General features: G+C 37.9%; 1 long non-coding RNA gene across 1 annotated transcript; it reads left to right on the forward strand.

The window, feature by feature from the left end:
* The first annotated feature begins 21,439 nt into the window (after nucleotides 1–21,439).
* Nucleotides 21,440–21,853, forward strand: LOC113963296. The gene is made up of 2 exons (XR_003532720.1): nucleotides 21,440–21,555; nucleotides 21,631–21,853. It is a non-coding gene; the product is annotated as an uncharacterized LOC113963296 (long non-coding RNA).
* Nucleotides 21,854–26,787: the final 4,934 nt, after the last annotated feature.

The following is a 26,787-nucleotide window of genomic DNA, read 5'->3' on the forward strand; positions in this document are numbered from 1 at the left end:
TTGTTATCTGATCTGATGGTTGTACCACCAGGGTTAGTGTTGTTGAACACTTTTCACCATAATACTTAATTGATGATCACTTTAGTTCAGACTGAAAGCTTTCATATTAATCTCTATCTCATACTGATGTGTGTTTTATAAAGTTTAAGCGGCGAATATTGCAGCTGATTTTTAAAAGCAAGACTTGTTGGAAAGATCCAGGTTAGTTCTGGGAAAGATTTTCAGAAAGAGTGCTCAAATCTGTCTGGTTTTGTGTGCTTTTTCCAGGACGGCCTATTTATGCACCATTTTGCTGTCCATTTTTCATGGTTGGCTTATAGAAGATAACAGTCTACTAAATCTGAAACCCAGTGGAATTTTTCAAAAAGGGGTCTCTTGAGACCTTCAGAGGCAAAATGTTCTGTTCTGGCTCTAGTAAGAATCAGTATTACTTTCTAGCAAAATATGATTTTTCTACCCTAGAAACACCTCTGCATTGTAAATCTAGCAAAACTATATTTTTCCTGAAAACCAGAGTTGCGTTAATAATAGTCTTATTGTGTAATCATAATCCACAGGAAACATTTTCTACTACTGGTTCATACAAAAAAAGATAAAGGCAGTATTCAAATAACTGAAAATCAAGGGGAAGTTCTTTAAAATACGAATGTCAGGCATTCCTAGTTTGTTTCAACAGAATTAGGGAGTTTTTAAATTTTACTTAAGTCTTTCCCAAGAAAGAAAATATGAAATGTTAGTCTAAGAATAAATAGATTTTTTTAAAAAATAGTCAAAGCAGATCTTGACACATTTCCTTTATGTACTCTGTGAAAACTATCAGTATTTGCTTTAATTACAACCACCAAAGTAATTACTTCTTTTGACAAGGTCAATTAGAAATAATTTAATAACACTTTCCCCAATTAGTGTGTGGAAATAGCACACATAACAGCACTTTTAAAGCATTCACCAGTCTCAGTCTGTTTCAGATTATAGGTGTTAATTATAGTCCAGTCTACAAATTTATCAGCTTTAATATATTTGATAAGCAAATCAATATAGACAGAATAAGTTAAGGAGTGAATCTTAGATACTTCAAGCTAATCTCCCTAATTTTTTCATCCACTCTTAAGTTTATTTTTTTTTTTTAAATCAAAAAATTCTTGTTTAGTTGTTGCCTAACCCTGTGAACCCTACAATTCTTTAGGAGCCTCCCCATTAAGAATGATCTCTTAAGGCAGCTAAAGAAAGCTCTGTAGGGCCTTGCAACTATGCTTCCATGCATACCAAGATTGTCCACAGTCCGAGCACCTATTTTCCTGTAAGTTTTGCTGAGATCCAAAATATGAAGCAGAGGAGGAATGTATCTGGAGTGGACCCAATGTAATAGCTGTGATTTACTCCCTCAGCTTCAGGTAGTCTAAAATTTATGACTTCAGAGAGTGTCCTACCTGAAGTCCTACAAACTATTCATGGGGCTGAAGGCAGGCTTCATTCCCCCTCCTCCTCCTCCTCCTAAAGTCATGTCTTGGTGTAGAGCTTAATTTTAAGATTATGAGGAGTGGAAAGAGAAAGCAAGAGAATGTGTTCTCAGCCCAGTTTGTAGCATGCTTATTCACCTAGATGGGTATGACTGTTGGGTTCTCACTGCCAAATTTATTTATTTATTTTATTATTAGCCAGTTAGTGCATAAATGTGCAAATAGTGCATGAGCAGTGAACCTGAACACTCACTTTCCTGGAATATATCCCAGCTACTGGTCTCCAACATGACAAATTCCTGGTATAGCAGTCTTGAATTCTGTTATACTCTGTGACAGCTTCCCATGGGAGTGCAGCAGGCACTACCACTGTGAGTAGCTATGAGTCTGCTGATCAATTATTGCTTTACGAGATAGGACATGTGGATATTAACCTTCTCAAAAGAAAAAAAATCTGCACCTGCCAACTCCTGCTGAGTGCCAGGCTATTACATGTAGTGCAGCTGCCACCTCCTTCATTTGACAGATTTTAGAAGATAGCAAGCCATGGTTACAAAATGTAGTTCCCATGAGTCTGATCTTATCTATGTACAGCAGCTGTACTGGGAACATTTACTGTAATTAGGCAGAGAAACACCTAGTTTCCTTTTTCTTAATTGACCATAGTTGTGTCCTAGACCGCAAGCTGATCACTTTTTTGTGTAAAATACCAGCAACGCTAAAGCTGAGCCAGACAAAGATGTTGCCATTATCTGTGCTCATCATTATCCACTCCTCTTGCTCATGACAATTATTTACTCAACTTACCTGCCAAAGATCTATTTGCTTCTCAGCCTAGTTCTGTGAAAATAAGTGATTAATTTATACACTTCTAATGGTGAAGGTTTACCATGAGACCCTTTGCTTTGACATAACTCGGTTAAGTACTAATCACCCACACATATCTGAGAAGCCACATACACCAGGGAGTTTAGGTGTCTCTAGAATTAAGTGACAGCTGATTGGAAGTTTCTGCCAGTGGATTTTTGAACATAAGCACCTGAAATCAGTAAGTTAAGTATTACAATTTAAGTATGTGATGGGTTTCACAGTTTTTTAAAAGTGAAGCAAAGATACGACTAATTAGCTAAGTCTATTCCAACAGTAGAGATATGACTGAGCACTGCATTTGTAGCTCAAAAATGGAGACAGGGAGAATGTTGCTTTGATCTACCAATTCTAAAAGGCTGAAAGCAAAGAAACAATGTTCACTCTCCTACTGATTAACACTCCAGTAGACTAAGTTTTTGCAGTACGTGGACATTGCAGGGACCACTAACATCAGGGCTATGCAGTAAAGCAGAATTTCTACTGACTGTGTTTCATTCGCATCTAATGATATTTGTTTGTCTTGGTCTGACTATCTCCATTTAAATCTTGCCTTTAGGGAACTTTCCTATTGAGGTGCTGCAATATAGAATCAGATGCTTCTTAAACTGACTTAAGCATCTTGGTGTTTTTGACTTCAAATGGATGTATTTCTGTCTCTCCTCATAAAGTAAAAATTGAGACAGTGTCCAATTGAAGGAAGGATATTTGCCATTTAGTTTCTTTAGTGTGATTTAACTCAAGGGGAGACATCTAATGAAAAGTGTTATCTCACTTATATACCACAGCCTTGAAAATGAAAGGAAAACGCATTTTAATGTGTCTGTTTTTTCCCTGTCTCAACTTCTGTTTTCTTTCCTAATTTCAATAGCATTTTCTTAAAACTTTTTATTAGCAATGTAACCTAATTACCTGTTATATTGCAAGACGTCTACACAAGGGGGGGCTGTTACACACGAACCGAGGTTCCCCGTGGAGCCTCTCCTGGACAAATCTATAAAATAAATGCCACAAATGGGCAGCAGATGTCAGCTCTCCAGTTCCGATCAAAAGGAGATCCTTAAAATTCCGTCTTGCCTCAGAGATTCCCTACAGTTTCATTAGTGGTTTCCTGAACCAATCATTTAATTTTGTTTTCCTGAATAGCATCAGGAATAAAATTCATAATGGTGAGGTAGCAGCCACGGGTGTTATTTGTTTATACACAAGGAGCAGCTGTTCCAGGAGAAAGCTATTAGCAATAGAAATATGCACAATGTGCAGAGGGAAAAAAACCACAGAAATAAAGGCAGAGTAGCAGGAGAGGCAGTAAACAGGGCACAAAATTTGGAGTAATAAGTTTGGGTCTTATGCCATAGGTCATTAGCTGACTGATCCAAATCACTCCTTTTGCTTAGTTTCTATAGAGAGAATAGTGATATTTGCTTTGTTTTGTAGAGCTTTTAGTAATCCACTTGTAAATGCTTGTCTTTTTTATTTTTTTTTAAATGGAAACAAGCTTTCTGATGCATCAGAAATGCATGTTAAAGAACCAGGAATACACAGAAAATAGGAACACATTTTATCATGTGCAGATTAAAGCAGCTGTCTTCCCCTTCTCTTTCTCCCTTCACACACCCTCCTGTTCCTCAAAAAGGAAAAAAGTCACAAGACACATGATCCTCAATCCAGGCTTGACTCAGTAATCATCAAAAGGTTCTGTAGCTCCAGGAACTTCACCTTTCCTAGGAAAAAGAATCTGGAACTAATGGTTTCCCCATCATATAATTAAAAAAATCCCTTAAGGAAAATAATGGGATTGCAATTGGGAGAAGCATTTAAAGTTAGGACGATCAAACCAGTCACATTTTAGTGAGAGAGAGAGAAAATTTGTGCTTTGATCATTAGGCAGAGTTGGATTAGGGAGCCTCGTGACTGACACATATTTTGATTGCCTGTAATATTAACCTAGAACTCTGATGTCAAGCATCTGTTGTAGCACAAAAGTGCTGTTTGAGAAAGCAATGACACTTACTGAACAATCACCTCTAGTCAGTGGTTACCACATTGGCCTTAACATTCTCAGTAAAAACAAGTGTTTTGATCCTCTATCCTCAGTCCTCTGAGGACAACTCTTAAAATAACTTCTGTAAGAACATATGAAGACTGAATGGCACAGCCAGGAACAGAGTTTTGAAATCATGGTTTGCAGTCTTTTGGTGGAACCATCGCATCCCATACATATATACTCCATCTACAGAAGTCTCCTGATGAGCCGATAAAGTTAAGAGAACTGGATACAGGCTTATTTCTATGGGGGATTATATTGTTTATGTATATGAATGTTGAATAATGGAGAAATGTTACTTCATATAATTGTTTGAGGAACTAAAGAAATCCCCTGAAATTTGTGCTTTTTCTGTCTAAATCCAAACTGAATAGCATTTAGAAAATTGTAATTATGTCCCCTTTCAGTCACTGACTTAATCCTCCCTTTAAGAAGTGAGTAATTACAATGTCAGTGGAATCCTGTGGCATTAATACATAGAGTTCATGTTAGCCAAATAGTATGGCTAACAAACACTGTCACTGGCTACTCATAAAAGACTTTGTATGTATTAATTGGCTACTTGTACAAAACAATACACAGTTTTTCATAAGCAAAGCTATGAAATTTCTACAGTTATCAACAGAGGGAAGAAGTGTGGATTTAAGAAAACCTAACCTCTCGCTCTCTTCTCTCATCTTTGAAAAAAATCCCCTAACCAATCCACAAAACAGGGAATACCCTATGGAATTAATTTGAACTAAGAACTACAATGTGTCCTCATTTTAATCCAGGCAATCAAGTTAAAATCAAATTAACAAAGAGAAAAAATTAGGGCCCAAATGTTCTTTGAGTATTTTTTTAATTAACTCTGTTTTCATTATTTTTTTGCAGCTGCTTCTATACCTTCAGGTTCTGAGTAGAACTGGAGGCAAAGAACTCAAAAAAATCAGTTGTTCTTATGTAAGACACAACAAACTTGCACATTTATCCCTGCTAGAACTTACAGTTTCTAATACATATTCTGATGGAGGGTGAGGGGAAAGGGGAGATGGGAGAGGAAGGTTGAATATCTCTTAAAAATTTGACATGCTTTTCAGAGATCAACACTTTATAACTCAGTCATAAGTCTGTGTAGAAACTTCATGTAAAAGACTATTTTTTCCAGTATTTCTTTTTTTTTTTCATTTTTAAGTGGGTTCTGACCACACTGTATCTATTCGGTGTGAGAAATACAGAGCAAGTTTGAACTCTTAGTAGGCAATAGCACTGGGATGTCAGATGTTCTTATATCCTTTGGGAATTTTTTGTCTATGAGGCTGCCTAGAAAGAGTATGCCATTGAGAATTTTTTTTGAAAGATTCCCATCATTCTGAAGAACTGTAGAGAATCCAATATTTTATTTTATGCTTTGAGTGAATATTAGAGAGAACTACATCTAGTTAAATCAGTTTACCATTTCTCATTTTAATTACTAGTTTAAATAATTCTCATTATTTCTAGTATAAACTTCCGTATTTCCATGTTTGCAGAAATTCCAAATTCTTCTAGACAAGGTCTTGAGCAGCCTGCTCTAGTATACCCTGCTTTGTGTGGTAGGACAGAGTAGACAACTTCCAGAGCTATTTACTAATGTTCATTATTCTGTGGTTCAGACTGAAGCTGCTCTTTTTGGATGCTATTCTTGACGTTAGCCTGGAAATCTGCTTATGGGCAGAATATACAGCAAGTGCTAATGATGTTATTTACTCAAAATGAATTCTACAATTTTCCTTAACTTGGGCAGGTTCACCACAAGATAATGGAACAGTTTTTCCATAAAAGCAAGGGGAATTTTGGAAGAATTTAGCTTAGAACTTGTTTGTGTTAAATGGCTGCAGAACTATTCTGTTCTAGCATACTGTGCTCAAAGCCCACTCCATCCTGCCCTGGTCCAGTCATGTAGTGTTTGTAAAGGCTCTATTCCTTAATTACCTATAATGCTTTTGAAACTTGGAGTCTTCCCAGTGGTGTGTAGATGGAGTCTTAACATGTCAAGAATACATCAAGGAATTATTGGCCAAATGTCCTGGCTAAGGATGCTCTATGCTTTGTGGATGTGGCCAGCACTGGCTTATGTGATCTCAATGTGGTCACACTTAAAAGCAAGCTAACAGAGCCATATAGATGTGACCTAGAAACGTTCATTCTCCTGCAGACAAGAGATAAACCCAGTAGATCTCACATTCTCTTCCAGTAAAATTGAAGTATGATAGGAGATACACAAATGCTTAGCTTTATGTATAGTTAGCAGTCCTACTGATTGCAACAAGACTAGTAAAGGTAGGCAGATTTAAACTGAGGTAGAATTCATGACAGAGTGAGACATTAGATGTTATGTTTTCTTGATGAATAATCCATTTACCTGACAGTCTTTGGAAGAATAAATTGAAAACATTTCCCGTGATGATACTACCTTACTGTTGTATATTTGTCTTCACAGTTTTTCTAAGAGATTGTCTTCATTGTTCCTTTGTTAAAGGCAAAAAAATTTAGGCATGGAAATTGTCTTGCTCATGATAGAAAATAAATGAGAAAATTCTGTCTTCTAATTTACTTATTAAAATACTGTAGGTCTCAGACTACAGTTAAAATCTACCACTGAAGCAATGATCAATATTTATTAACTAGAGGGATTAATAAAAGTGTAGCTGATCTTCCTCATTTGGAGGTTATTTGGAGAGCTCTTATCTATCTTCCTTACCCTGGCTGTTCTCCCACTGTGTCAACCCTCAGCACTTGAACATGTAGACTTTTAATATGACAAAATGTTAATTAATTCATTTTTAGGCTGACAAATTATTTATCCTTCCTGTTATTTCTTCCCCTTGGTGTTGCTGTTAATGGTGGCCCAATGCTGTCACACACTACGTATCATATTGAAGTGACTTTTGACACCCATAATTTGTTTTCTGTGTCGGTTATGCTTTAAGGAACATTTGTCCCATGATTGCTGGGTAACTCAATTACAGATGGATCTAGATAGGCTTCTCTTATGTAAGAAAGTGGGTCATGATAATGAAGTCTATTCAAGTCTTAAAAAGGGGCAAATAGATCCTACTCTAGAAGAGCATTGTGTACTTAGAGTGGGCAGTCTCATGTCAGCCCCATTGACTGCCTAACTCAGGACTAGAACACTGTCTTAGCAATTTTATTACTGGAAAGACAAGAAAACAAATGGTAACATGGTGACTAAAAACTGACATACCCAGCCATCCTGTCTGAAAAAATATTACATTTGAAAGTGAAATAAAGAACAGCTTTTGCTGGAAGGAAGCATTTTGCTGAAGAAGTAAGGAGGCTGGGAGGGGCTCCTTTCTTCCCCTATTCCTTTTAAGAATTTTAAAATTAAAAAAGAGCAGTTTGGAGAAGAACAGTATTTCTCCTAGAAAAATCCTCTGGATAGGCCCCATGCAGCGCTTCTGCAGTCTTGAACTGGTCCGAGTTTGACTCTTGCACCTCATTTATTTGTTTCCATTTTTCTTTCTGCTTAGTTCAACTTCTTTAATTTTAAAACATAGATAAGTGTAGCTTTGGTTCTAATACTTCTCTCCAACCTTAGGGGTTTTTTATAGCTCTTTTATTTGTCTTTGCCTCTCTACATTTTCTTACCAGCTGACTGACTGAGAAACATGATTCCTTCATGTATCCTCTATGAAGGACTGCAGACCTACTACCTCTTGCATTGTATCTTCTGCATTTAGGAAAAGTGATGAATAATATTATCCTGCCTTGTAATACATGTATTCACTCAAGAATGAGGAGAGGGAAGACAGTCTTTGAAGTTCATCCCAGGAGCAGAGAGTTTGTAAGAATTCAGGTACACAGGATATTTTTTATTAGTTATAATAGTCAAGTCACATTCATTCCTTTTAAATGCAAGTAGGATATACTTTCATTAGGAATTTGGACTATGTTTTCAGTGTATCAAGAAACCCTTTCCCCCCATTATTCCAAGTATCCCACTGCCCTTATTTTCTTCTCAACAATCATGGAACAGTTGGAGAATGAACCCATTAAAAAAAAAAAAAGAAAGAAAGGAAAAAAAAAAGGCAATTTCCTGTTCCAGCATGGGGTGTAAATGCAATTTCACTGTCTGGTTTCTTGATTGTAGTAACCTCCTGAGGCTAAATTGAAGAACATCTTGCTGGGGAACTAGGATTGAAGAGAAAATCCCCTTCTCTTGCAGATACAGAACTCTTTCTTAGGTTGCATTCAACAGAGAAAAACTTGTTATAAGGCCAGACGTTGGTGGTTAGACTGTAGGAGGACAAATATTTGGAAAATGTTTTTCTTACAGCAAACTCAAGATTTATCAAAATCTATTGTGTTGTTTGTCCTCTTTCACATGCAATTCTAGGACATCAGTCAAACAGCAGACACATGATTTGTGCAGTTAATGTGACTGCTCTTCTATCTACACCTGACTCTGTTAAGATAAGGCCCATGGTGACTTAGTGCTTAGTCAGCAGAAGGTTCTTGGAACTTTTAACGTAGCACCAAACTCTGTCATTAGATGTGCCAGGCAGAAATTTAACAGTTTGGTGCTTCTGTTGAGTGTGTGGGTCATTTGTGTTGCAGGTATTTATGCTGTAAATGTTGATCCAGCATCAAGAAGGTTTAACAGAGGTATCTTCTCTTAAAAGACAAATTGTCAACATAGAGAGATCAATTAGTGCTTTTCCTAGCTATATTAGCAAACTGTGCTGATTTGGTGTGGGCTTCACATATTGCTTCCCTGTGGGGAATATCCGCGATTCCCCAGAATCAGGGGTGTACTGAATGGCTATGAAGAGGCTGTGCTCTTGTTCACTGAGGCTTAAAATTTAGGGAAAACTTAAAATTTAGGTAACTCCAGGCTGGCTGCCTATTCTGTCATATAACGGATGGCAAACCCTGGGACCTGTGGATAAAACTGTTTTTTTCAAAAGTACAGGGAAAATGTGATTCCTTTTTCACAGTGACAGTGTCAGCCAAATGTAATGCAATTTTGTGTTTAAATTAAGCTCAAGTAATTAGATTAAACATACTCATAAAAAAAAATTATGATGTGGCAACAAGTCACACAACAGTTTACCTAGTACACTTTACATGGTGTGTTCAAATGTCATACCACAACATTGAATTGACCATGTTGAAACTCATATTCTCATTTTAATTTTCACAATTCTGACACTCAGATGAATGTACCTTTAGACAGGCTTTCATATTCTTAGCTGTACACTCTCTTGTATGGCTTTCTGTCATTTCTTGTCACTTATAAGTCTCAGATTTCTCTTTTTGACTTGGATTTCAAATTAGTTGTCTGATATTTTTCCTATTACCAGTGCTATCTTAAATATTGGAAGTCAGTGGTCTTTGCACATATGAATTCATCATACAACCTGCTGAAAAGAACAGAGTACCATGTTAGATTTCATCTTACAGAAGGCTTCTTTCAATTTTGTCTATGATCTCTATCATTCAGTGAACTCCCAGATTTTGCCAGCTTCTAGCATTTTTAGCTTCAGGATATAGAGAATTAGTCATTTAATAGTCACCGGAAGACTTAATGTCACTACTCCCTTCCTAAATACTTTAACTAGCTCATTACTTATGTCAAGATTTAATCCAGGATTGGTCTTTATAGAGTTGCTGCAGATGACTTCACAGTACTCTTTTCTTTCCTTGTCCCCATCTAGTGCCTACCTCCTCTCTGATGGTTCATGCTTGTCTAACCCAGCTGTTCTTCAGCCATGCACCACATGACTTTTCATCCCTCTTTTTACAGCTCTCCACTTTTGACTCTTTCCCTTATTTCAAATTTTAATCTCAAAACAGAGTTTTATTTCTTTCACTTTTTTGTTAATGAGCTCCATGAATGGATATCTTTATGTGATTTGCTGATTTTTTTATATCACTGATTTCCATAATTCAATTCAATTACATTTCTTTTCTTTTAACTATCTGAACACTTTATAGTAACCATTCTATTTGGAGCTCTTAGAGTATTATTGTTTGATAGCACTGTATGTCTTACCACCAATTCATAAAAACATGCTTTCTGTCTTTTCCCTTCTCTTTCATTTCTGCAGAGCAAAGTGAATCTGCTTTAGGAGCATTTAGACTAAATTATCACAATATCTCTTTAAACTGACAGCTTTCTTTTGGAAGAAATCTTCATCTGTTCTGGCTGTCCATCGTCACAGAGCTCTGAGGTTTCAGACAAAAGGGGAGAACTACTGCAGTGGTCTATGGTTTTGATCTCCCACTGCAAGTCCCTTATTTTGTAACCAGCTGACTTGTCTATTCTATTGCTCTGTATAACTTTTTTTATTTGTCGTGTCTAGTGCTGGAAGCCACCATCTCCAAGTAATTTACCACTATTCACCAAGACCATTTTACTTTTTATTACTTATTGCTCCCTTCTGTGGCTGTGTTCATATTCTTTTTAAGAGAAGATTAACAAAAGTCCTCCCCCAAAAACACCCAGAAAAACTTCCAGCTATTTGCACATCATTATACTCATGTGAACCAAGACTGGATTTGAACCAGGCTTCCCATAGTAAAGGCCAAACAAGTTTTTTTTCTGACAATCAGCATGTATCTTCCTCCAAATTATTACTCTCAATAGGTACTTTAGGTTTCAGCTACTGGTAGTCCATGGCGTCTCACGATCATCTGAGTGATTGCTTTTGTAGTCTATCTGTGAAGATACAATGAGTCAAACTTTATCTTCACATTTGAGCAAACTGTTTCTGGTGAAAATTAGAGAAGTGGAAAAGGAGGGATAAACAAAGCCATCACTATTTAGCAGACCTATAATTGTCAGCAGAAATGTGTTGACTGTAGCCATAAACAATTCCAAGCATCCTTCATCTCTCCCCCTTTAAGTATTGCAAATTGTCTCAAAGACACTGAAATCCTAAATAATTTTTCTCACAGTTGGAAAATAAAAAAATAGACATTGATAATGATCAGTATTTATGTACATGCTTTAGGCATAGGGAATGTAGAGCCTGCAGGGAACTCAGGCAGTCCTCCACTTCAGAGTTAGTGCAACCTACTCTTTGGTCACTACTTTGCACCTCTGTCTCCCACGTAATCACAGCTTAGTGTTGCAGTTGCTGTTGTGAATTACTCAGCCTTGTTCAAGGCTGGGAACCAGAGGTAAGTGTGAAATAGCAAAACTGTGGTGTGGACAAGGAATAACAGAATCGCAGCATCATAGAATACTGGGTTGGAAGGGACCTCAAGTATCTTCTGGTCCAACCTTTCTTGGCGAAAGCACAATCTAGATAAGATAGCCCAGAACCCTGTGCCCCCGAACCTTAACACTGTCCAATGTTGAGGAATTCACAATTTCCCTGGGGAGATTATTCTGATAACTGATTGTTGTCATAGTGAAATTTTTTTCTCCTGTGTGTAGGAGTAATTTTTACCCATTATCCCTTATCTTTTCCACGTAACTCCTTGTAAAAATGGAGTCTTTGTTCTTTTTGTATCCACCCTTTAAATATTGGAACATGGTGATAAGAGGTCCCCTAAGTCTTATTTTCTCAAGGCTGAACAAGCCTAGTCCTCCCAGACTTTCCTCATGACAGGCTTCCCAGTCCTTTGATCATCTTTGTGGCCCTTCTCTGGACCCTATCTAGCCTGTCCACAACTTTTTTTGTATAGTGGGGACCAAACCCAAACACAGTATCCCAGTGTGGCCTGACAAGCACTGAGTAGAATGGGGACCCCTGGTGGCCTAGTGGTTAGCATGCGGGACTCTCACCGCTGCGACCACGGGTTCGATTCCCAGTCCCTCCCGGGCAGATGGAACCCGTTAGCCCTGTGTGGCCATCCATCTATGAGAAGGACACTCTAAACAAACCTACGTCCTGAGGACCTCACTGCCATTGTCCAAGCTCGCTTGGCCCCGGCAGATGAACCTTAGGATTAAAGGGTGGGCTCAGTTCAGCGCAGGCTGTGTCTCACCTAAAAAAAAAAAAAAAATCCATTGCGCAGGCTGGAAAGGTAAAAGACCTTTCCCCAAATCTTCGTTCGCGAAGATGGGCCATTATTATTATTATTATTATAGAATGGGGTAATGACCGTTTATCTCTGCCGGTAATGCAGCCCAATATCCCATTGGTTGAACTTCATCAGGTTCTTGTTAGCCTGTTCTTCCAGCCTATCCAGGTCTTTCTGCAGCAGGGCTCTCTCAGTCAAAGTGTCTACTTCTCCACAAAGCTTCATCAGGGCACATTTGATCCCATCATCCAGATCACTTATGAAGATATGATACAGCATTGAGCCCAATATCGATCCTTGGGGATCCCACTTGTGACAGGATTCTAGTTTGAAATGTTGCTGTTTACCATCACCCTCTAGGTTCCACCTGTCAGTCTATTCCCCATCCACTGCACAGACTACTTGTCTAGACTGCAAAGCATCTGCTTCTCTAGGAGGAGCCAGTGTGAAACTGTACTGAAAAACCTGGAGAAATCCAGGCAGACAATATCCACCACTTGCCCCACATCATCTGACATCTTAATATGTCTGAAAAAGTACTGAAAAGAATGTACTTTCAAATAAAGCTTCAGGACTTGAACAGTTACCCATTAGATCAAGGACTAAGTCTCAAGTTCAAGTCAAAATTTACATGCACAGCCTTAGAGCTCAACAGTTACTGGAAAATATTCCTTGTGTTTTCTTTCATTCCTGAGGTCTAGCTGAACCTGTGCTTATTGACCTTCAAGGGACACAGCAATATCTTTTTTACTCAGCCCTTGCCTGAGGGATGATGCAATGACAGACTGAATTGTCACTCTGGGAATTTGGCTGGCATTGTGTCAGTTTTGCTTCACATCAATTTAGATAACTGTGGCTTATCATGTGTCTCTAGAATGGCATAGGTATACGATATATATTAAATGAAAACTATATATGTAAATATATCCTAGTAACTGGCAGCAAAAATATGTAAATGTCAACTGAAAAGCTCTTTTATATCATTAAAGATGAGTGTGTGCATACTGGGATTTTTAACCCTCAACTCGAGAGTCATATTTTTGCATGGTTATGTCATACAATCCATGTGCAATTACTTTCTTTGTGTGCAGAAATACTCCTAGAATGAGCAGAGGTTGCAGAATAGGGATTTAAGGCTTTGTACCCAAGACAGTTGGTAACCCAATTTCTGTTAATTTTATTATTTTTGTCTGATAACCATACTTGCAGTATTAAATATTTTGACAAGATGCAATACTTACCCGGTAACTATGAACTCAGACATTGGATTTATCAATAGAAAGCTTTGCCAATTTCTAGAAGAAACTTTGGAAAAGTAACTTATTATGCAAAGTTCAATAATTCAAAAGTATCTTCCTTTCAGAGATTCTAGTGGGTCCATACTTCTGGTAAAGATGTAAAATTTGGAAGTAGGGTAGCCTTTATAACAGGGTATATCTGCTGTGAAATTTGTATTAAAAAGAGCCCAAACTTGGTCAAATTACAGAATATATACTTCTAAGAGTTTTACAGTTATGATCTTCAGCATGCTTAATCCTTTTATAGCTCTTACTGATGTCCAAACCACATGTTTATTGCTGAACAGAAGGAATATGTATGACTCATTCCCTGACATCTCTGTTACAGCACTGGAATGTGCATGTAGAGCTACACAGTCACCTTCTGCTTAGATTGAAGTACAGCGAAGCACAGGAAATGAGGAAGAAATAGGCTAGGAATTTTTTTCTTTGTGGGGAAAAGAACCTGTAAAACTAAAGGAAGGGGAGTGAAGATACTAGAAGCTGAAAGATGAAATTGGTACAGGCAGGAGTTTGTGCCTGGCTGACAGAGGGGAAGCTGTGACAGCATTCTTGAGAGAAATGGAAAAAATGGTGCTAATATCCCTATTACAATAGAGAAGAGGTTGAAGGTCTCTTCAGTTAATCAGCACTGACAGGGTAAAAAAAATCGAGAGAGAAACCTGAATGGAGTAACATGAAAAAACTGATATGATGAGGAGACAAAGTAGAAGCCTGTGATTGGTAAGAAAGGAAATAAAAGAAGGAAATAAAAAGCTGAGAGAGGGAATCCTAGTCTGACTGTAGCAGGGCGTTGACCACAAGCATAAAGAGTTGTTTGGTGGCATATTGCTATTTCAGTTTATTAAAAAACCAAACAAACCAAAATCAAAGCAACAGGGAGAGTCCTGTAATGTATCTGTGAATCCCCTGGCAGGAAGCAATTTGCAGGCCTGCAAAGAGGATAGGAAGCTGCTGGTATTTCTTATTCCACAAGCTCAAATGTTTGAGGTATGCATGGTGACTGTGCCAAGTCCAATGCCAGGGTTGTCAGCTGCTTTTGCAGGCAGCATTTTCTGTTTTTCAGCTCACTTTAAAAATGTAAGATATTAAAGATACTCCAGAGTCAAAGAAGTTTTTGTTTAAAATTTAATTTTGTTTATAATTAAACTTAATTTTCCACTTATGAAATGTATACTATGTTACTGCTTCAATTTGGTTCCTGAACTTCCTTGCCATAAGATCTCCATATCTTTTAGTCTACAGGATGAATCATGCTCACTTGCTGAAAAAATACTCACTGTTTGTTTTTATCATTTTATTCAGTATGCACTACAGGCCTCATAAAGGAGCATGATATTCAGCCCCAAGCTATGAAAAGTTAATAGGTTTTTTCCCCTCCCTTTGTAAGTGTTGCAAACATATCTAAATGCATCATAAATGATAATGCATTTAGTATCATAATGGGAAGAGTTTCCCTTATTACTTCCAGTTGACTGATGGAGAGCCCATTCACAGAGACTAAGGTGAACAGTGCCACATACTTGTACACTATCATGCATCTGTGGTACAATTTTTAAGAGCTCTCTACATTATACAGTCTATTATATGTTCAAAGCACAATTCAATTCCAACTGCAAATACTCAACTGTTGCACTGAGCAGACCTGGAATAACAACAACACAAGCACTCTAAAAGAGCGGGAAACAACATGTAGTAAGTGCTCAGCTGTGAAAGGCTCAGTTTGAGTGACTTGTCTGATAGTGTCTAAGCATTCTGTATAAGAGACAGGGGAAGAGTCTGATTTCATAGGGAACTGTTTGTTTGGCCTAAACTTGAAACTGCTCTTTCTCCTCCTGCAATCTCATAATTTTTTTAATTGGACTTCTTTTCCATGTTTTTTCTTTCCTGTGCTCCTCCTCTCTGTTAAACATTCCTACTTTTCCACAAGGTGCCTTCCTTTCAGGATTCATCACATTTAGAAAAATATTAGTTTCACTGTGTTTGAGACTCTGAGTAAATAAAGTAAACTATTGCTAAGATTTGTTAATGTCAGTGGCAGTGCTAGATACTAAATTTTTTATGATAAAACAGAATTATTGAATTAATAATCTTGGGGGGGAAAAGCTGCAAGAAATTTTAAATATAAGTAAGTGGAAAGTATTGCTAATAATCCCAAGTCTTGAATTCTGAAGTAAAAGGAAACAGCATTACGAAAGAGACACCTAAAATAAGCATTGTCAATTACGTCAATGGCTTGTCAGTTCAACTGTCATAAACTTTTAGAAAATGCCATAAGGGAGGTTTATTTTTATGCCTCCAGAGAACACCAAGAGTAAAAATCTGTAAATGTTTCCTGCTACATCCTAGCAAAAATGCATAATAAATTGTTGATGTATATGTAAAACTACTAACTTACTGAAGGAAATCTTGACCATCTAATCAAAGAATCGTTGTTAGTTCATTATTAAAGGAGAAGAGAAGACTAGATGGGTGGAATAATACAGTTACAATTGTTATATGCACACTTTATTACTTTCTACTCCTTTTTCCTGCTGTTATGCTCACCTTTCTGCTCTTTTGAGTTCCAACATCAGTGATTTCATTCCGGTGTGTAAGGACAAGGCCATAGTGAGTCACCACTATGTGGAGTCCTTTACTGAACACAAATGGTGTTCACGTTTATGTTTTCTTCTTCCACTCCCCAAGATCTGCTAGGGGTCATATTTGTTTCTTGGCACACTTTTATGTTTTTGCTTACTCTTCATTGTTCTGCAGCTTCACAATATATCTGAATTTACTATATATGACATTTTATCTGGTTAAGATACAGTTTCTTCTCTCTGTTATTTCTAGCACCAGTTTTGTCCATTTCTAGATCTGCATTTCTTTAACTTCTTTAAGCATTAGTGAGTTGTTTACAGCCATGTGGTCTCCAGTGCCAAGTCTGTTCCTGTTACAACAAAATCAAGTAAAGCAAAGCCAGAGGAAGGTCAGAAAGAGTTCAGACAAAGTCAGCCTAGCAACCCTTAGACTTTCAAAACTTATAAAGCCTGTGGTCTATCAAAGCCTGTTAGCTATGATATAACTGTGTCATAATGCTGGGCTACAAAGTAACTGATTGCTGAGATTGCTGAGATTGATATTACTGGACGGTACTGGTGAGATAATTAACCTGATCAAAGGCGTAGCTAATCTGTACATGACTAATGCTGCTGTGGAGGGCTGAGACTAATCAGTAGCACTTGGTTTTTACAGGTAAAACATCCGTGATATAGATTTCACATCCTAAGTTTATGAAGTTCTCGAAAAGTAAAAGGTGTTGCACTACATTCTAGGATAAGGATTGCCATTATGAATCAGGCCTGTCATACATGCCTTGGCTTATAGCCAGCATCAGATGCTTTGGAGAGCAGTACAAGAAACCCCAAGGTGGGCAATTACGGAACAACTTGTCCACATGGAAGGCTTCTTCCTAATTTTCCACAGTTAAGGATTTGCTTGTTTACTGATGCATGAAGGCTTATAAAACTTTAAAGTTTGGGGTTTTTTACTCTCCAACATGATTGTTAATGTTGTAATTTTTCACATAAATGTGAAGTCAAACTTAGAGTCCTAAGCTTTTGGCACGAGTGATTTCATGTGGTACTGAGTACCATAGCTTAACAACGCAGTTTGATAAAAACTAAACTATTTTATTGTTTGTTTTATCTGCACTTGCTGCATTTCAATTTCACTGAATGTACCATTGCTTTTCTTTAATTAGAAGAGTAACTCTTTGTATTCCTCGATCACCCACAGACATCTTTGAAAAATAGGTAGGGAAATTTAGACTCTCTCTTTAAGCATCAGACTTTTCCCCAGTGGAAAATTTCTGGTTTCTCAGTACTTTTGAAATACTTTCTACTTACTAGGTGCGTGAAGGTAAAGAAGTACTGATTTTTAAAAAATCATGATGAAGACAGGGATTCCCATTTACACAGTTGATTTCATTGACTTTCAATATTCTCTGTCTGATGCATCAGCCCCCTAATTGGCCAGTTCAGTAGAAGTAGTGCTTTCCTCCAAGGTCAGTTCACTAAACAAGCTGGGAGTTTAGGAGCTTCTTATCTATGTCTACTAGAGTGTCCATGTTAATGCTTCTGTGCTGTAGATTTTCTTACTTGCTCCTATCATATGAAAGTGTAATGAAATAGCAGCAACCAGTCTATGCAGGCATGTTGTTAATATTAAAAGACTAAACATTTCAAGTCAAAGTTTCTTCCCTTTTCTTTACCTGTGATTTATTGTCTGTCATTTCCATTTTGAAAGAAAACTGATCTCTAAGATTTTTGTCCACTGCTGAAACCCATTTCAACAAAACATAGTGATTTTGTATCAGCAGTATAGAACCCATATGCTATGACAGTCTTCTTTTAAAGTCATCTGCTTGGATGCATGGTGTTTTCTGATGGGTGTGGTAAACTGAGGCAAGGAGTAACTGTGACTTGTTAAAATTCATTTAAAGAAACAGGGACAATATCATGGAACTTCTTCACTGACCTGTAATTCAGATTCTAGACTATTTTTCTGCTCTCCGTAGTATAAAATAGCATTTCCTATGGTGTTTTGAATCATCCCTCTGCCTAAAGATTTATTTTAAATGCTATTTTAATGTTTATTTTAAAAGGTTTTCATGTGGATTTTTTTGAATGATATTTTTTTTTATTCTAGTCCATTTCTTTAGCAGCTGGTTTAGTATAGTTTCATTCTCCTTAAAGAATGAATTCTTTGTTAATTTACACAGTTTTGACAGTGTTGAAGGGTACTGAGAGGACAGAGGAGAAGCACAACATATTAGGTTGACCCATATTTTTACCAGAGTGGTTATATTCTTTAGAAAGCATTTTTAACCAGTCTTGTTTAAAGTGTATCCATGCACAGAATCTACTGTGTGAAGTTTTGATCCAGCATTACATAGGTCATTTCAAATCTGTTTTCTTCAAATTTGACTTGAATTCTCTGGTTTGTTTGGATCCTACTGCTTACAGTTGTCTTTAAAAATTGTGCTAAATAATTGCATTCAACTGAAGAGACGAAGGCTCCAAGGAGACTTTATTGTGGCCTTTCATAAGGAAGATACACACTTTTTACCAAGGCTTGTAGTGACAGGACAAAAGGTAAGAGTTTTAAACTGATAGAAACAGATTCAGAATGGACATAAGGAAGAATTTTTTTATTGTGAGGGTAGTGAGGTACTGGAACAGGTTGTCCAGAGAAGTTGTGGCTGTCCCATCTCTGGAAATGTTCAAGGCCAGGTTGAATGCGGCTTTGAGCAATCCGGTCTAGTGGAAAGTGTCCCTGTGCCTGGCAGCAGGGTTGGAACAAGGTGATCTTTAAAGATACTGTGCTGGTTTCAGCTGGTTTCCAACCCTAACCGGTTTTGTAAGTCTACATTTTCATTTATTGTTCATATTTTCACATTTCGTCTTGTTACAAAGGAGCTATTAGTTATTTTGGATAAGCTAAAGCAGACAAACTAGGTAAATTAGTGAACCTGAGCTATCATTCTAAAACTGGAGCATTGGGAGGATTGGGAAGATCACTTTTCTTAAGTTTGTCAATTTCACTTTAAAGTGCATAAAGAATTAGGCCTTTTGCCTGCAGAAACCTATGCAGCAGACCATTTGGGGCCTGGTGCTGACTAATACTTTTTTCCCAAGAACACTTCTCTCGGATAGGTCTTGGTGGAAGGGGAAGGCTGAGAAGAAAGAGTAATAGGAAAAAGGTAATGGTAAAAGCACAAAAAAAGTATCTGTTTAATTTTGCCTGAATGAGGTCTTGCCATTAAGTTTAGAATGTTTTCTACAGGGTAAAAGATCTTTTCTGTCAGAATAGCCCCTAAAGACTCCATTCTTTGTTCTTGGAGAAATTTAAATATACTTGCCCTGCTCTGAACAGAAATTTGTACCAGATGGCCTCCAGAGATTTCCTCGAAGCTGAATTGTCCCCAACATGGGACAGTATTCAGCAGTCATTGGTCACTGGCATACCTTCAGCAATAAAATGTATGAAGTGAAATCAAAGGAGCAAAAAATCTCTTTCTGTTCTCAGCAAATCCCATGTTAGTTGCTATGCTAGGACAGTGTATTTCCCACAAATCACTACCAACTAGTAACCTGACTAGGATTTGTGACATAACAAAATTACAATGTCATGTAAAGATGGAAAGAAAAGTGGAGTGCTGCTGCTGTAGATGTCGTTGTCAACAGGAAAAAATGGATCATGTACAACTTCTCTGTTCTTTATAGTATGCAGCCTTTTCTCCACTGAATGGATTTTGGAATCTAAAAGCTGGTTGCAAGCTGTTTAATTTTCTGAACAAAATGGGTCCTAGAGAGATAAATGGATTCAAATAGTTCAGCAAGCCTTAAAAGAAAGCAGACTGAAAAAGAGTTTTATATGAAGAGACACCTCTATTTAAAAAGACAAGAAACCCTGTTTAAAAATTGTCTTGAAAGAAAGACTTTTGAAACCTATGTCTTATGCATAAGACCCCATAATTAAAACCCTGAATTTTGTATTTAAGGTTTGGAAGATTCTGATAACAAGGGAGTAATAAAGATGTCATCAAAAAAATTATTTTCTCTTTGGCTGAAATCAGTTTTGTGTCACTACAGGCCTAAATTATTTTCATGAATTCGTGGTATCATCAAACTGTGGATGGTTGAAAAAGCTGAGGAAGACTTATTGCTTTAATGATAACCTTGAGTAGATTGTATGAGTGAAAGTACGTGAAAGGGTTATTTACATGTGACTTCAAGCCTTTTTTTGGAGGGTTGAGTTATATCAATTTGTTAGGAATTAACTCCCATATTACTCCCATCTTGCAGTTTTGTTATAGATAAGTTTGTGCTAAATACCCATTCTGCTCAGTGCTTTATTGTAAGTGTACTGGTGTTGAGCTAATGAATACTAATGGATCAGAGAGTTTTGAGTGCTTCACTGCCTGGCAATACATCTGACACTAACCCAGATTTTTGCCTGCAACTGTCAGTCGGCCCATATTTGCCCCAATGACACAGATTTCTTGTCAGATCCATGACTTAGATGTTGGGTCATCACCACATAAATCACCTGGGTAAAATAGATCAAGACAGACTCAAAATTCATTGTGCCATTAAAGACAGATATCATCTCATAAAATACATAACGTGTCAAAGCTGACATAATGTTCACTGAGAAAGTATAGCCCACCTATTTACTAAATGGAATAAATGAAAAGAGGGAAAAGAGAATTAAACAGGCATCTCTGCTATCTTTAACACAGGAAAGGAGAATTCAATTTTAGACAGTAGGTATAGAACTCCCCTGCACTTTCCTGGTGATTCATTGCTCTCTTACAAATTTCCGACAGCTGACAGCATCACCATGTTACGGCAATCTCTGCATCATCCAATCATGGCTCTTGAGCTATGAGTTCAGCTCCAGCCACTGAGCATTTCACAGACACCATCTAACTGCTCTAACTAGTCTACTACTAGCAGGATTGAGTGAATAACATAATAGGTATTTATAGAATAATGTATGCATTTACACATACATTTGCTCAGTCATCACTTCTCTGGAGGCACTTAAACTCTCCATTATTATAATCACTCCAAATGAAATTTGTGTCATTTCAAAGAGGTTGTTGGGGGTGGAGTGGAACACTGGGAACCCTCAAATTCCCTCCTGGGAGACTCCCAACAGAATTTCAGAGCCCGCAACCCCAGAGGGGTTTGCCAACAGGCAAATGGACCATGGCAGAGCCAGCATTGTGGCTCCCAATGAGCAGCCCCTAGGCTTCCCTGATGTTCTGGCAGCATTTTGTCACGTTTTGTCCATCCTGAAACCTTCTATCCTCAAGGTAGGAACCAACCCTTACTGCCTGGGGGCAAGAGTGGACATGACCCATGGCAATTGTTCCTATCTCTCTTTCCAGGCTCAGGCAACCTATGCCAGCTGTCCATGCAGGAGCAGCCCTTCCCTGCAGCCTGGACACTCCAGGCAGGGGTGGTACCCCATGCACTGACAGCAGATATAGCACCTCAGGCATCCCTAGCATCCCTGGTCCTTGGCATTTTTGGGGCAAGGGCTCATCAATCCTGTGAGAGCATACCTGCCCTCACCTGGGTGAGGTATGCCCAGTAAATGTAATTTACAGAGAATTTTTCAAATATTAGGGCCATATCTCCTGTTTTACTTCCTGTAAGCAAGTCTCTCCCCAGTCTGCAGCCCTGTCCTGCTGGCCAGCAGCTCACTCTGCAGGGATTGCTCCAGCCACAAGCTCTCCAGGTGTCTGGCACAGAGCTGGGGCACAACAGTGATGGGGCTGGCTCAGCAGGTGCCCTGGAGGGTCCCCTGGCCCGGCACAGCTGTAACTTATCACCCACAGAGGGTTCAGATGGCTCCATGTGGCTGCTTCTTTGACCTCTGGGTCTTCTATCTGCAGTGGACAAGCACCAGCTTGCTTCCACCAGCCACCTCCGTGCTCAGCCACTGCACTGCATCTCTGCTGTGTGCTGTCCTGTGGGGCCCCTGGGCTGCAGGACCACTCTGGCCTGGGCAGCCCCTGGGAGCCCCCAGAACCAACTGCAATGCTTCAGGCTTCAGAGAAGAAAGCTGTCCTAAACCTCTGCAGTGCAGCCACTGTGCTTTCTGGGCACCAAGACATGGAGAGACAGTTGATTTCTCTTTCTTTTTACCATTTGTATTTCTCCTTTTCTACAACTGATTGGTATCTGGTCCCAGGAGATAAGGAACATCTCTAAGTCTTAGTGTTCATAACTGCCCCTTGAAAAAGCTTTCCAGGATTTGGTTTTTGTTTGGGTTATAAAATCAATTGAGATTAACAAAGTCCTAATTTTATCTGGTGACTTTGACTATCAAAAGCATGTTAGTAAATTTTAATAAACAGCTTCAACTCTTCAGCTAAACAGAGATTTTTATGTTATATAGCTGAGGATCTGGTATATAACTTCATGCAGATTTCCTTACAATATATTTCAAAGCATGTAGTAAGAGTTGAAGTAATTATTTGATACTTTTCTTTTAATAACGTGTGCCTTTTCTCCCAGTCACAGCTGCTCATTAGTTGTCCCTGATCTCACTAAAATTTTTTAGTTTTCTAATATTGTGTCCAGCAATCTGCACAGTTTTTGCTTCTGACAAATACCTTCAGGGTCCTTGTTTCAGCTGCTGATGATATACAACAGATCACTTAAGTGACCTGGAATGTTGTTTCTGTCCTTTCTAAAGAAAAATGCCGTATTAAAAATCTGAACCTTTATAAGCAGGAAAAGGGAGAGGATTAAAATAAGTGAAAAATATAATGAATTCCCATGTTTCTGAATGGGTAAATCCCTTGCTCTTTTTGCAAACAGTCATTCACCAAAGAATCATATGAATAGTAAACATTTGCCCTCACATTTTGGAGCATAAGGAAACCATAGCTGTGCTCTGACATGTTATAGGTAGAACCTGACACAGCCTAGTTTTGTTCCCCCTCTGTGATTCAGAGCAGAGATATTCTGCAGTCCAAATTGCAGATCTGGTGCTGTGGCAACAAGTAATCATGGTATGATTACCAGGGTATAGGAAACAACTACTGCATAGGCTTTAGATGTGTTGGAAACACTTGAGTTCGTGCACGGAAAACACTTGAAAAAATTACATACATGAAGGTATCCATAAAAGACAGTGGAAAAGAATTGTAGAAGGATTTTGGGGGAGGATAAGATTCATCTGTAAAAGTTAATGTTATTGTGGTTGCTCATGCAGAGTAACAATTCATATGGAGTTCTGTGTTAAAGGATAAAAGGATTGTGCATCTTTGCCAGGCTGTTCTGTGTGGATGTTAATTGAGGCTGGAGTAGGTACCCTGCCTGATCACTAATGGAATGACAACATGTACTGATTAAAAAGAAGTCCAGTTCATGTGTCCTGAGTGGGAAGACAACAGTGAATAATTCTTTCCTATTTAATGATATTTTTGGTTTATGAACCTAAAGACTCCTTAAAGACTCTGATCTGGTTTCTGGGAGCCAGTGTTGCTTATACCATACAAGCCTGCAGGATTTTATGTAGGAAGACACAGCTGGTAAAGGAGGCACAAAATGCTATCCTTCTACTGTCCCCGTAAGGTCAACAAAAGTGGATGTCAAATAGCTCAGATGATTACTCATCCTGGGGAGCCATTACAGGCAGTAGCCAGGATTAGACTTTCAGCTGAGACACTGCTCCTGAGAACTGCAAAATGAGGGATTATTTAGGTGAAAAGATAATGACTGAAAAAGCATTATGAAACCTCAGAGTGGGAGGAAAAAGGCCAAGGCTAGAGAGACAGAACAGAATAGATTAAAGGAGAATTGTTGAGATAAAAATGACAGTGTAAAAAATATATACCTGTGTCACTAAAAACATATGGGATTATTAAAATGTAAGACCTTTCAGAAATCTAATTTATCCTTCCACTTTCTGGTTTTCAGATAACACTGTTCTCTATTTCCTTTTGAGAATGGCAGACTGTGTTTTTAATAACTGTTTAAATTTAAACTTTCTAATTTAAAAGAAAAAAACCATTTGGTTTGTGATGCTTTAAGGTATCTCATGATTGAGCTTCAAGTAATGATTGGAGCCTATATTGCATACCTCCAAATATAGGTCTTGTTATAAACTAGGTGCACAAGCTGATTTGAACAGCCAACATTTCCAAGTCTCTTTGCACTGTGAATGGAAAATGGGTTAGTGATCAGCCTATAAGGTTATTTAAGAAAGGAATTTTTAGAGTTATTTCTGTCATATTAAAAAAACCTATAAAAGGGAAGGAAAGGGGAAGGGAAAAGGAAAAGGGAGCCCCCAAGTAAAATAAACTTCCTTAGAGAATATGTGAAAAATAATAATTTACTCTAGCTAGCATTGATAAAAGAGTAAAGCCAACATAAATTAAGCAGTGAATAAAATATTCACCTTATCAAAATATGTGTTAGTAACCTTTTTCTCCTGCATTTGTGACTTTCCAAAAAAGAAATACCCTTAATGCATCAATTTTTGCTGTAAATTTGTTGCATCACACTTCCAAATTCATGTCAGTATTATAAGTTCCAGTTTCTGAGGTGCCCAGGGCAAACCAAATTCCAGTTCTCTGGAAATTACAGTTCTGAGTGTCCTCTGCCCAATATTTCTGAAGTGACCTCTATCATTGAGTAGCAGAGTAGGAAAGACCTTGCATTGGTACAATATCCAGTCATTTTGTGCTGCACTCAGGATTTCTCACCTTCATTCTCATCTTCTCTGCACTAGTGACGAAGGAGATCTGAACTACCTCAGACTGATTATCACTCATTTTAGGTGAATACTTTACAAGGTCATCCTAATCCTGCAGGAGGGGGTAAAGAATGAAAAAAAAAATACATGATCATGGTGAACATTGAAAAAGCTGCACTTTCCTTTTATTTTCCATGTCACAACAGATGGTTGTGAATGTTCATTCTTGCAGAATCAGTTTTCATGAATATTCCATATGGCTACATTGAACAATTACTGTTTACCTGTATTTATGCTCACTACTGAGAATCAGAACCGAATTACAGTGACATCCAGGAGCGAATTGCACAAGAGGCCAACATTTAGGAAATAAAAAGCATTCATTGTTCTGTGAAATACTTACTGGGTATCAGCATGAAGATTCATGGAAAAAATCACTTTAGCCTTGGATATGGTTTGTGGAGGACAATGCAACAGATTCCACAACAAAATAGGATTTTGTGAGCCATGAGGAATCTTTATAAGCCATAAAGGAGACAGCAAAGAGGCAATTTCATTGAAGTATGTAGACTTAATGGTATCTGTAATGTCAGTGTGAATTATTAGAGCAATTCTGGCCCTGATGGCAACGTGGAAGTTAGAGGGGGGGAGCATGAAAATAGCAATATTATAAGAATTAAAAAATAAAGAGTTGGAAGGCTTATCACTGAGTGTAATCATTGAAATGCTATTCTGTAGAAATGTTACTCCAGTTTGAAAACATCTGTTGGAGTCCAAAAGACATAGTTAGACCATTAAAGTCAGGAAAGAAAAGGTGCTTTGGGGTCAGACAAGCTGCTTTCAGAACAGGACTTTGATTCCTTCAAAAGACAGTGGGGGATTTAGCAGCCAAAGAAAAATTCTGCCAAATTTTCCTCCTTTTGAGGTCCTGGAAATGAGAACTTTATTTGAGTTCTTTACTGACAGGTCGGTGTATTAAGGTCAATATCTCTGATATTGAGGTCATAAGTAGTTTTTAAGTTACCTTTATAATTACATTTAGAAATTATGTAAAAGATGCAAAGTGAAGTGACCCGTTTAGGATCCAAGAGAAATCAATGTCAGTGCTGGCAATAGATACCATATTAGGGAATTAGCAGTTGTTGTCTTTAACTTAGGATATGGGTTTGAATCCAAAATTATAATGATAAATGCTTGGACTGTAGAATTAAGAAATAGTCTTCCAGCATTTATTCTTGGTTTTACCTCCATAAGAAAAGATCCGAAATAGGATGGTAAAGGATAGTGCTCTGGCAAGCTGTGCAACTGGTAGTGTCCAGATACGCACATTGCAGATTTTTCCTTCTTGAGACTTGGAAGAAATTTCCCTATGACAGCGAGCAGCTAGGACTTTTCTCATTGCCTGCAGAAGAATAAGCTTTGAGAAATTCATGTCCTGTCATTATATGAGCCTTGGTTCTGGATTTACTTTATGTTGTGTAGTCAATTTATTCCATCTTTACTGTGCATGAGCAGCATGCTAGGAAGCATTCATTACATGATACATACTCTATATAATAATGCACCAAGCAGCATGAGATTATTTTACTTCCTAATGAGTTGGAGGCTCTAGCCTTGTGATCAAACCTCTTTTAGGAGAGGAGATATCTGAGGATGTCTAGATTTTACACCTTTAACATTAACCTTAAGTTTTGTTTAACCAAGGAAGAGGGAAAGCCAAGAAAGTGATTTTTCAAGCTTCAAGTAAAGAATTAGAATGAGTGGAGAATTCTCAGGTTGGTCAAGGTGATGAGAAGACAATCACATTGTGCAGTCTGTTTTGAAAGCAATAATT

This window comes from Neopelma chrysocephalum, unplaced genomic scaffold (assembly GCF_003984885.1).
Source record: "Neopelma chrysocephalum unplaced genomic scaffold, ASM398488v2 Primary Assembly neopelma1_24, whole genome shotgun sequence".
Taxonomy (NCBI): Eukaryota; Metazoa; Chordata; class Aves; order Passeriformes; family Pipridae; genus Neopelma; species Neopelma chrysocephalum.